This window comes from Mastigoproctus giganteus, chromosome 10 (genome assembly GCF_048544385.1).
Source record: "Mastigoproctus giganteus isolate SK-2022 chromosome 10, ASM4854438v1, whole genome shotgun sequence".
NCBI classification, from domain to species: domain Eukaryota; kingdom Metazoa; phylum Arthropoda; class Arachnida; order Uropygi; family Thelyphonidae; genus Mastigoproctus; species Mastigoproctus giganteus.
The window spans coordinates 162,867,965-162,878,709 of record NC_143584.1 but is presented as its reverse complement, the minus strand read 5'-3'; positions in this window follow the sequence as shown (position 1 = coordinate 162,878,709).

Below are 10,745 nucleotides of genomic sequence, written 5' to 3'. Positions count from 1 at the left end.
AATTATTCTTTGCACCCAGTTCCTTTGTGACTACATCATAGTATCCAATCAAAATTGGTCAGACAAGACTTCCCCTTAACAAACCCATGCTGTGTCCAAGCTATTGAAGTCTTGTCTAGATGATCCTGCAATGCCTCTTTAACCAGTGCCTCCATTAATTTCCCTGAACAGAAATTAAACTTATAGGTCTGTAATTACCTGTATCTCTCTTTGATCCTCCTTTGTGGATTGGGGTCACATTTGCACATTTTCAGTCCATGGGTACCTCCCCTGAGTCCAAAGAAGCTCTCATAATTACGGCTAAGGGTTTGCTTACTTTCTTTGCTGCCTCCTTTAATATAACTGAATAGTTTCCGTCCACCCCAGGTGCCTTTCTTATGTTTATCTTCAACAATTTCTCCTCCATTTACTCTCAATTATTATAGGTATCTAGCTTACTGCCAGAGTTTAATACAACTCTGGCATTCCCCTCCCTGAATAACTCTTCATGTGCAAATGTAGATGCAAAATATTCATTTAGTTTGTTAGCTACCTGAGAAGGATCACCAACAGTTGAACCATTGATATCAAGTGGACCAATCTGATTCATCCCCTTCCTTCTATAGTTTACATAAGCAAAGAACTCTTTGCTGTTTTTCTTTGCATCCTTTGCCAGAGATTTCTCATAATCTGCCTTTGCCTGCCTAACCTCCATTGTGACTTGGTTACAGACCAGCTTATATCTATCATAGGCTTCTTTGTCACCCGTTAATTTATATGTATCCCATGCATTTTACTTCTCTGTCATATGTCTCATTAGTTCATCTGACATACATTTAGGCCTAAACCTTGAACAATATTTCTTAGTTGGTATGAAAAGCCTAGTAGCTTCCAAGATTATTTCTTTGAATACTTCCCATTTTGAATTTGCTGTTGGTAACATCAGTTGGTTCCACCGTATAGAATTTAAATACTGTCTCAGACCACCATAGTCACCTTTACGAAAGCAAAGGCCCTTCCCTTTACCCCTGATGGTAGTTACCTCTGAGTAAATCCCGCTGCAACACACTGTTCACTGCCACCTGATGGTCCTTTTATCTGCAGATTCTTAACATGAAGAATCACTACTGATAATCAGGTCAAGAGTATTACTCCCTCTAGTTGCCTCCCGAACATGCTGCTGTAGAAAACAATCATCCAATAAATCAACAAAAGCCTTGCTAGTGTGTGAGTGACCAACCCACAAATTCCAATCAATCTCTGGGAAATTAAAATCCCCCATTATAAGACATTCTTGTTTACTAGCCCACTATTTCTCTGCACAATTGCTCATTATACTCATCAGATTCATTAGGCCTATAACACACACCTACTCTCATTTTTCCTTTCCCAGTGCTTATGTCATACCAAACAGACTCAACATTGCATTGCCACCAACATCAATTGGATGCACTTCCTTAGATTTTGTGTTTCTTAGCTAACAGCATAACCCCTCCTCCCTTCCTGTCCTGTCTATCCTTTCTGTACACATTGTACTCCCCAAATTCCAATTCTGCCATACTGTGTCACGTAGAAACAGTACTGTGTCACATTTAGACCATACTGTGCCACGTAGCCAAGTGGTCAGGAGCGTGAGTGCAGTAGCACATGCTCTGAGTGAACCGGGGTTAAGCCCATGACTACTAAATACGATTAACATTTGTATTGATTGATCTATTGTAAACTCCTCTGAGCTGGTGGTCATTCTGGCAAAACAAGGAAAAAAAAAATTATGTATTATCTAAAAGTGTGGGTTTGGAGACTGATTTGCATGCTATGCAGGATGAAAAACCTGAATAATTCACAGGGGAAATCTTATTCCTTCCACCTGAGATCAGTAACTATAGCCTCCCAAATAGCAAAGATGGAAATAAAGTCTAAGGCTTCTGTTTCATTTGTTATTTAAACATATGAGAATTCAAATTGATGTTGTTTGAGAACTGCAAACAGATTTAATTAGTGTTGCTGCTGTTTCAAAGATATATCATTTCTGTTAGTACCAAGGCTAGCTGAAGTGAATTCTTATACTGCCCCTTTCCCAAAGATTGGTTTTTTTTTTTAGGAGCATTAGCAACTAAGGCCATATTGCTCCGGGATATGCGGTGGTCATTCCCTGACCTTTCCGCATCCTCCGTATTTGGTGGTGACGGGCTCGAACCCCGGTCTAATCAAGAAGCGTGTGCTACGCACTGCTGCTCCTTCCCACCTGGCTACGGAGGCGCCCTTTTCCCAAAGAAAAACAAATATTAACAAATAAAGTTAATGCAGTGAAATCTTTACATTTGGCATTTACTTGTAGATAAAGTTTTATATACATCAATCATGGTACACTTTATGGTTGTTTCATATTATTTTATTTATATTTTAATCACTTCAGCAATTTTTTGCAATTTAAAAGAAACAAAACTTATAAATGAAGCTACTTTGATGATGCTGAATGCAATAACTTAAGCCAAGTCTGTAGAAATAAAATTCCAAACACTAACAATCAGTTTCCATTGCCATTTAAGGTATGGGAAAGTGACCATTATTTATAAAAGGTGTATAATAAATAACTGTTGTTTATTTTATTTATAACAGCCAGAAAGTGCAGAAGCAACTTACTATATGGCATTTAAAAAACAGCACACAAAAAAAAAAAAAAGCAATATTTCATGAAATAATTTTTATTTTCAAATCATGTTGTTAATGATTGTGTAACTATTCCTATTCTCAGGGTCCAATCATGAATTTATGGACTTAGAAACAAACACATTCTTGCCACATAAAATATTGCTGTACAAACTGGAACCATGTGGCATTAGGAAAAAGTTCCTGCTGCAAATAAAGAGATGGCTGAGTGGCAGAAGACAAGTGGTTATTAATGGGCAATGCTTGTCTTGGGCTAACATTATTAGTAGTGGCAATTTTCAAGAAAGAAAACTTATAAAGAATCAACCAAAAAAAAAAAAAAATATTCCCATTTCACCTAACCATCCCCTCCAATATATTGTCCAAATGTATGTTCGTCCTTGAATTTATTCAAACAATCCACTTCCAACAACGGATGGAAGCTTCTTCCAGCAATCAAGCACCTGTTGGCTGAAGGCAAACTTCTGCACATCTTTTCTGCAACCATCCTTCCTCAGTTTGAAACTATGTCTCCTGATGTGCACAGTCAAAGCAAGAGGAAGAATCCCATCAGCACTGAGTTTTCTCAAGCTATTCAAAGCCTTAAACATCTTAATCACATCATCTCATAGGTGCCTAGCCTCCAAACACTGCAATTTGAAGCCTTCCTTGAAAAGAGCACCTTTTTTTTTCCCTCACCAGTCTTGTGCCCTTCTCTGTAACAGTTCTAACAGCTCTACATCCTTCCTAAAATGAAGTCTGAAGAGCTGTATGCAGTAGTTAAGATATGGCCTGACCACAGCCAATAATAAATTGGGTTTTTAGGAGATAATGAGTTAACCACCTCATTATCTCTGCTAGCAAAAATTCCTGTATATTATTGACAAAATCCCGTTATCTGTTCTGGCAGCCTGTCTACACTAGTTAGAGAACTTCATATCTGACCACACAATTACCTGTCCTTTTCATTTTCCACTACCCTGAGTGTAGTACCACACAGTCTGTATGTTACTCTGGAGGTAATCTCTAACAAATTCAATGCTAAATGTGTCCCAAGAAACTTCTGAGGTCGCAGTTATCTATCTGGATGTTCAGTCAGCTTTTGACACAGTCATTATCTCTAGCCTCCTCCACTCTGTGAGAAATACTATCTAATCAAAGGCAATGTAATTTTTTTCTTAAGATCTCTTCAGTCCAATAGAATCCTTCATCTTTAAGTCAGTACGTCCAAGTTCACTTGGAAAGTAACCACTGGTGCCCCATAACATAGCATACTTTCCAGTTTACCCTTACTCTTCATAGCCATCCTCATCCCATTTATTGCCAATAGATCAGACATACTGTGCTATGCAGATGATATAAAAATTTTAACAGAAAACCACCAACAAATCACTGACGTCATCAATTTAAAACTCCTGCATCTTACTGAATATTTGTTAAACTTTGATATTCAAATAAATCCTTCAAAATCTGTAATCTTTTCATTGAAGCCAAACCAACCATATCTTCCAGTGATGTTAAATAGTTATTTAATCCCAAGGGTCTACCACCACACAGAGCTAGGAGTGATATTTGAACCAAAGATACAGTTCCACAGACATCATGAAGCTGTTCATATCAAAATGTGTAGAATGAGATGGATAGCAAAGCAGCATTTACTTCATGTTCAAGACTACAACTTCCATTAAATAAGTTTATAGGATGATTCATCCCTCTGTCCTGTATGGCTCAGAGATCTGGTCATCAGCTTTCACATCCACACTCCATAACATTCAGTCCAGAAAATGTTGGTAGAATACAGAAACCCTCAATTATACAACTATGAAATCAGAGGGTGAAGAAAGAAGACAAACTACCACCATAAAACTGATTACAGGCTACATCAGCTCTCCTGATTTCTGGGACATCTGCTATTGGAGGATCCCATGTCAAACCCTCATAGCCTTTCCACAGCAACTATAATAGGCTCCACCTAGATGGATGTAGATCTATTAATTTATATGTAACAAAAAGTATAAAAAGATATCATTGCAAGCATAACATTGTAGGACAGAAGATTTACAGCATTGTGATATCACTTGAAATCAAAATGGACAGTGTTCATTATCTTCTGTTACCATTTTATAAATGTTGTTTAAATGTTGTAATTTTATCATATACTTTATACTTTTGTAGTAGTCCAATTTACTATAATAATTCATTTTTTAATTGTATGTTTAATTTATGTAGTATTTTAACAAATTACACAAGAAGCTGAGAGACTCAGGATTTCAATACGAGTCCTCTAGCCTTAATTCAGTTTTTGATGTAAATCGCTGGTCATGAAGGGTCGTTATTGCAATGCAATAAAGATTTAATAATACTGTTGTTGTTGTTTGTTGTTATTTGGTTTTTAGGAGCATTAGCAACTAAGGCCATATTGCTCCGTTTTAATAATACTAGAATTAATGTTGGATGTTACAAAAGGAGGCTCCAGAAGTAATTGAAAAAAGAAAAGGCAATAAAATGTAGCTTTCAAAATAAAAGATAAGAGATTTCACAATGAAAGTCATGATAAACAATGACAAATATTCATTTCACATAAATTTATTCTTTTGTAAGGTTTTTTTTGTATTTCCTTTAACAAGAACAGTGATTATTATGCACTACTATTATTATTATAGTGCATTATGATACAAATGTTCATTGCATTAAAATATAATTTCATTTATATTAATTTTCTTTTGTACAATACTAATTTGTAGAGACAGAAAAATATGAAGACTATTTTCAATATCAACATAAGCTGAATTATGTTAAATCACTTATTAGAATCAAAACACCATACAAAAAAAAAAATGTAAATTCACAGGCCATTATAATGTTTAATAGAATCACAAAAATGATTGCATAATAGGTCAGTAGATTTTTTTTTTAATAAAGAGATGATATGAAGTAGTGTCGAAACAGCCTAATTCTGATTCCATTGCTGCTTTTGGCACTGGTATTCTGGTGCCAAAAGCAGCAATGTAAACTGCCTCCCCATGTACCACAAAGTAATTTCATTTAATCATCATAACAACATTGCCAAAACTACCATACTGTGGTAGACATAAGGAATCAGAAGAATCAATGGCTGGTCTCGTATGGTTTTTAAGCATCATGTGGGAACTGCTATGCAATTTGACCACGATCCCGGAATTTATAGTTTTGACTCTGCCCAACGTTTACCTGTCAGCTCTACAAAAGCCACCGTAAAGGCAGACAGGCATGCCCATGTTCTGCAGTATTAAGAGTTCCATTAAAATTAACAATGTTCATATTCAACTTCTGAATAACCTATCAAAGACCTATCAAAAAAGTATTATACTTTATCCATTACAATGCAAATTTTTTAATTAATTTTGCAGTTGGCTAAATTAAGTTAAATGTTTTTATTAGACAGGCAATCTCTCACTATTGTGAGAAGTAATAAATTTAGAAGTGCATTTAATTAGGTACACCTGCTCAGCTAATAAACTAAATGACTAAATCCAAAATAGTATAAAACTTTAAGCTAATTCTTGAGAATTATCTAAGTATGTTTACATTTAACCTAAAATGTCTTAACCTTTAAGATTTAACCTAAATTTAACATTTAACCTAAAATGCCTTAACCTGAAATCACTATCATAAAAAAAAAAAAAAAAAAAAATTAAGTGCAGCCATTATCAACCCACTGCAGGATGGAAGCCTCCTCAACAATTCATGCCGAGGGAAATCGACCATAATCGGCCACGTTGGTCCAGTGCGGGTTGGCAGATTGACCGTATTCAGCAGTCAGGGGCTTGAACCCCGGTCTACTCTGAGAGCGTATGCTACTGCACTCCCGCTCCTGCCCACTCGGCTACGGAGGCTGGTGGCCACTATCATAAGCCAATCTACAATTAAAAGCACAAAGAATAATTTTAAATAGGATAACTAGTTCCAAAGACTAACATATACCTTTCTGGCAGCATGTTTAAAGAACCTTAGCGGCTCACATCTGGTGTGGTTGGGCTTGGCAAACCCAGGGTCCTGAGCTGGATATCATTATCCTTTCTTTCTTGGTGATTCTCTCTCTCTCTCTCTCTCTCTCTCTCTCTCTCTCTCTCTCAGGGTAACTTGGGAAATTTTTTGGCTGGTGCAGCATAAGCCTCTGGCTTCCTTGCATCATATGGCTAATAATAATAATAATCTTAACCAATTCCTTTTGTCTTATAAGTGGAACTAATTAGACTACCGACTGAAAAGCACTGTAGAAGAATGAAAAGTTAAACCCTTCAACCAGTGCAAAACTGGTCTTAAATTCCTTAAAGGATTACAGATTATTCTCAGATTTTCTTGATAAGGACAGCAATTCACTGAAGAAGTGGTAAATAAAGTAGCACAAAATGTCTCTGAATATCTGTGGTCCTATAAAAAATCAAAAACAGATTGCAATCTAAACAGGTTGAAGTGCCTAGATTTTCACTATGTACTATTCCACTAAAAAAGCAACTGAAAAAAAAAACACTAGATGAGAAATTATTAGGTCCAACAATTTTCATGGGCTTCAGAAGTCTTTCGACACAGTCCTACATAACTGGCTGATTTCATTTCTAATCTTAGTGATATCCATATATCTGCTAAGCCCCAGTTGTTTTTCCTAACAGAATCTCAATTATCAGTTTCCTAGATAACCACTCATTCCATCTGTCCAAATTATTCACTTTATAATGCCTTCAGCTTTTAAGATGATACTTATGCATTTGTTCAATCATATTCCTTTTCAGAACATTCCTAATCTGGAATCTTCTTTCTTTAATCTCCTCTAGCTCAAAATCTCTTTACCTCATTATGTCAAATCCATCTGTTGTCTTTACACCCTCCCACTCAATAATCATTTGGAACACTTCAGCTTTCCATCTTTGAAACTATTTTCTCCAATCTAACTTTCCTAAGCAGTGAAGTAATTTTCCTCAGTGATTTTAATGATCATAACTCTAGCAAGCAAAATTTTCTAACTGTACAAGCCCAGCTGGTACAGATGCTGAGGCTTTTGCTAATACTAATGCATTTATTGGCACATCTAACTATATCACATGATCTTTATGCCGTGAAATTTTTTAACTCTTGCACCCCTTCCAGCTTGCTTGCACTAAAAGTAGATCGTATGCCTTGGTCATATCACATTCATCTCTGCTCTCAAGCTTGCACAACTTGTCCATTTGCCTATTAGAATATCAGACAATTCTATCCACATACATTCTTGATATTTTTTTTCACCAACCTTTCAAAGCACATGGGTAATATCAGCTATCTGCTGGTACCTTCAAATCACAACTTGGTAATGGTATCATCTTTAAATGGGGCCTCTATCCCACAGTCATTCTCAACGTAGTTATTTGGCAATAGAGTAATGTCGTATAGGATGAGATGCACAATTTCTTTTTTCCTTTGTTGGACTACTGTTTTAAATCTTCAGCTCCAAATAATTTCCTTCTAATACATAATCGCTGGAATCCTTTAATTCTCATTCTACTCTAACACCAGTCATTTATCTACATCACTATTTTAAGTAATGGAACACTTTGGAATGAGTAAAAAATTAGTTGAACACCATGTAACTTGCCATTCTCTGCTCTTCCCTTTTGTGTGTCCCCCCTCTTTAAATCTTTCTTTTCTAACCCATGAACATGAAAGTTAATACCTGGGGATATTGGCATTATTTTCAATACTTCCCTCACTTTCTTATTTTAATCAACCCCCATTTCTGTTGTCCTTTTACTTTTCGAATTCTTATGGATTTCTTGAGCTATAATTTCAGGCATTTCCTACACACTGATTTTATACTCACCATTCAAATGGATTGTTACAAGTGATAACGAAAAAATAATGCCAAAAGCTCTTGAATTTTAAGGTTTAATTTATGCTCATCACTTTAGGTTAGGATAGATTAGCATACTATATTTTAAATGTTTTTATGTAATGTAACAGAGTCTATAAATCAGTAATTTTTATGCTATTAATATATATTTATTTAATAAATATTGTGCAAGTATCTTCAAGAATTATTCACTACTCAAATTCCCTCAACAACAACTGTAATTTAAGCTTCAATTCTTCAACAGTAAGCAATTTATTCCAATAGAGCTTCCCAAAGGAACATCCCCACAGGAGAAAAGCAGAGGGATTCAGATCCAGCAACTATTGGATCACCCAATCTAATATCATCCAAGATATCAGTTAGAAATGACCTGCCATTTTAATGGCAGGTCATTTCTTCCATGTTCACTCCCTTTTCTGAAACTATATGTCGCTTAACCTCATAACTGCAGTGCAGTTGTGAGTTTGCAACTTTAAACTCACGCTATGTAACAAAACTGCCAGTCTGATAAAACTCTTTCACACACAAAAAAAAAAAAAAAAAAAAAAAAAAAAACTGTTCAGTAGCATATCCATCTTGCTTACAGAATTTTCCTGCTAGGATACATTATTAATAGATTAAAAAAAAAACTCAAACACCATATCGTAAAGTGTTTGTTGTTGTTGGTTTGGTTTTTAGGAGCATTAGCAACTAAGGCCATATTGCTCCGGGATATGCGGTGGTCATTCCCCGACCTTTCCGCATCCTCCGTATTTGGTGGTGACGTGCTCGAACCCCGGTCTAATCAAGACGCGTGTGCTACGCACTGTTGCTCCTTCCCACCTGGCTACGGAGATGCCTTTCGTAAAGTGTATTTAATACATAAAATGTATTTAATGACACCAAACTTACCAATGCCAGCCCAATATATCAAAATATAAAGAAATTCAAACTGTCTGTTGAAATCTTTTTTATTTGATAACCCTGTATAAAGGAAGCAAAGGAAGTTTCAAATTAAGGAAAGATGCTACACAAAGTTTGCTTCCACGCAACATCAAGTGAATGGTATGTATGGGTACCATTAATTAACAGCATGTACAGCGAATACTGCTTAAGGAACAAACTTATACACCTTTCCATGGAAACTGGATTCAGAGAAAACAGTTATATCAATTAATAATTTGTGTGATTGTTTTCATGCTAATAAAACCAGTAGTTTTTTCTTTCACTGAAATCTGTTTTTATTATTTCATCCTGGCCTTTTTTTCAAACCTAATGAAAAACATGACAAAAATAAAGAAATAAGGGTAGAGAGACAATGTTTAAAAAAATAAACAAGACATGCATAGCAAAGTACATCAACCAACCAAAATCTCCAAATATTCTTAGAATATCTTCTACAGTTTTTGTTCTTGTAAAAAAAAGAAAAGAAAAGATTATTCTGCATATAGTATTTTATCAAGTAATTTTATATTCTCACTATTATCCCCAGGAAACTAAAGTTCAATGTAAACTAATTACCAGAACCCTTTCATACTATATGATCTACTTTAAAAAATACACAAGGTCAACTTATAATTATTTCAAGTTTATCTTCATTTTTAATAAATTATGTTAGTTACAGAATTATTATAATTTTTTATTATAAAAACACATATGTAGGAACATAAAAATTTGAAGTAAACTTAAAAACTAAATTAGTTAAGTAATTAATTAGATCTCTGGAATTAGTATTTTTCATAAAATTATTTTATTTTAATGCACCATGACTAACCAAAATATGCTTTGTGTCAGCTAGTTGATTACAGTCAACTATTTTACAGCCCCTGGTCTAAACCATGAACTGTAAGATAAAATTACCATGTTTATTTAACAAAATCTGTTTAAAAAAAGGGAAAACAGAGTGCTATTCATTTTAAAAATTCTATACAGTCTGTACATAAGTTTTTCTATTAAATTATTGTAGACTGCATAGAGAAGGCGGGCTGAACATAAAACAAAAGAAGTCAGAAATAAATCTAATTATTACTCCGAATTCACAGTGAATTTCCATTTTTGTACAGAACAGAAGCTTCACTGTAATTCATGCTCCAATTGATTCACTCTTTTTTCCCCACCTTCTTTCAAGTGAAACAATTCTTGTTTTTTCAACCTGACATTTATATATCAAAGAGCTGGAATATATACAAGTGACAATTTCAAATAAAATTTAGTGAGTGCTGCAATATGAAATATAAAAATATTTCATATTATTTAAACTTTGTGAATTACT